Consider the following 2236-nt stretch of genomic DNA (forward strand, 5'->3'; position numbering starts at 1 on the left):
CGCGGTGCCCCTTGTCCCCCCCAGGACCAGGAGCAGTGCCGGGGGGAAGTGGAGGGGTGGGGGAGACCCTCCCAGCTGTGCGGGGCAGCTCTGCCAGGGCCGAGATGTGGCCGGACCCTCCCGCTGCCGTGAGTCTCTGCCCTGACCAGGGGTGTGTGGGGTCTGATCTGGGGGTCAGGGGTCTCTCCCCAGGTGCCCTGTGCCCCTCCCACCTCCATGCATGGCATGAGATCCCGGGGGAGGATCTCGCTCCCTGCCGATTCCACGGGCCCTGCAAGAATAAGGGAGGGGGTCGTGGGCTCATCCCTGATCCCAGGGACAGTCCTTCCCAAACCAGAGTGTCGGAGGGCACCTGGGACCCTGAGTGGGAGGTGGGGGCTCACCTGAGATGGGTGGTAACAGCCAACCCCTGGCACCCCCGGGACCCAGGGCTGTGAGCCCTGCCCAACCCCAGGGCTCTGGGGGCTGCCATCCCTGCACCCTGCGGAGATGGGGAACTCGCTGCAGGTGAGCGGGACCCAGGCAGGCTGGGGGCTGTGAGGGAGACCGAGTGGGCTGGGCATGGCTGCATGGAGGAGTGGACCAGAGGGACAAGGCTGGGGCTGGGCTGGGGGTTGGCGGGTGAATGCATGGCCGGAGGGACAGGTGGGGGCAAGAGGTGGCTACGTGTGCAGACAGACAGGCCATGGCATGACGTCTCTCTAACCCGCGCCATCTCGTTTGCTGCAGCTGGAGCTGGAGGCGCTTCGGGTCCGGCTGGCACAGGCAGAGCAGGACATGGAAACTGTGCTGTCCTGGTAGGTGTGGGGCTGGGGAGGGAGCTGGCTGTTCCCGTTGCGCGGCACAGGGCTCGAGGCACAAGCCCAGGGCCCATCCCACCTTCTGTGCGTGTTTCTGCCTGGGGAAGGGGTGTTTTCTGGGACGGCGCCATCCATCTCTCTGAGCCCAGAAATGGTTTTTTGTCTCCACAGCGCATGGGAAAGGGAGGAGCAGCTCCTGGTGAGTTTGCATGGGGCAGGCGTCCTCAGGGCTGTGGGCAGGGGAGGGAAGAGGCTGAGGCCAAGCTTGGCCAGGCTGGGGGACATCCCAGAGGCTGCTGAAGCTGGGAGCAGAGTCCCGACACATGGCGTGTGGGGAGAGGAGGGACCTGATGGGTGCGCAGGGAGGTAGCGCTGGTGGGTGCGGGGCCCGATACGCTGGGCGCAGGCATGGGCAGGCTCTGACGGGCTGGGGGGATTCTCGTGCAGGCCCAAGTGGAGGCGCTGAGGAGCCAGAACATGTTCCTGGTGCTGGCCCTCAAGGCGCAGAGGGAGCAGGGCTGCCAACAGGACGACAGCCCCATGGAGGTGAGTCCTTCTGCATGCCCCTGCCCAGGGGGAGGGGGAGCGTGCGTGTGCCCGTGTGTGCACAGGGCAAGGCTGGCCCCTGCTGTGCCAGCCCCGCAGTGGAGGAGAGGGGGGGTTGCCCTGACTCCATGCGGGGAGGGCTTGTGTGTGCAGCGCTGGGCACCATGTGAGCTGTGTGGATGGCACAGTGGGACCGGTGGGGTGACAGGTCTGTGCTGCACTGACCTCCCCTGCTCCCTGGATTGCTGCCCCCCAGCCTCCCCACATACTCCACCACATGCCAGCTTTGGCCCACGGGCTTGATTTTCTCTTCACTGCTATGTTACTTTTTCATTTGCACCAGACTCCCATGGATATGGAGGGGATGGCGGAGGAGTGCTGGCCACCCTGGAGGGGGTAAGTGGGGGACAGGGAGGGCAGGGTGAGGTGCGGGGCTGTCCTGGGTAGCTGGTGGGCTCTGGGCCAGGCTATGGCATGTTGCAAGTGGTGCTGTTTGCAGGTAGGGGAGTCCTTCCTTCTCCGGTGCTGGTGGGGATGGATTCAGTCCAGGACCCATTTCTGACCAGCTCCTTTTTGTGCAACCAGGAGCATTAGCCCCCGCCAGGAAAAGGAGGCAGGGTCCCACGAGGACAAGGGGACGCAAATCAAGGTGCCCCTCCCTGCAGAAGCCAGCACCCAGGCAGAGGGCCCTGGGCATGAACACACCAGTACCCAGACCGGGGCCCTCTGCCGGGCTGAAGTCAGGTGTGAGACTAAACCCCTGCCCGTCATGGAGGCAAGCATGCAAACCAAGACTCGCCTCCGTCCAAATCAACGAGGACACGGGGAACGGTATGGTGCTTTTTTACTGTTTGTTTGTGAGCCTGGGATCAGAGCGGGATGGGACCTGG

General features: G+C 64.9%; 1 long non-coding RNA gene across 1 annotated transcript; it reads left to right on the plus strand.

Annotated features, from left to right (window-relative positions):
* Positions 1–1282: 1282 nt before the first annotated feature.
* Positions 1283–1988, plus strand: LOC132246851 (uncharacterized). The gene is made up of 3 exons (XR_009458224.1): positions 1283–1346; positions 1690–1742; positions 1932–1988. It is a non-coding gene; the product is annotated as an uncharacterized LOC132246851 (long non-coding RNA).
* The last annotated feature ends 248 nt before the right edge of the window (positions 1989–2236 follow it).

This window comes from Alligator mississippiensis, unplaced genomic scaffold (assembly GCF_030867095.1).
Source record: "Alligator mississippiensis isolate rAllMis1 unplaced genomic scaffold, rAllMis1 scaffold_123, whole genome shotgun sequence".
Lineage (NCBI taxonomy): Eukaryota > Metazoa > Chordata > Crocodylia > Alligatoridae > Alligator > Alligator mississippiensis.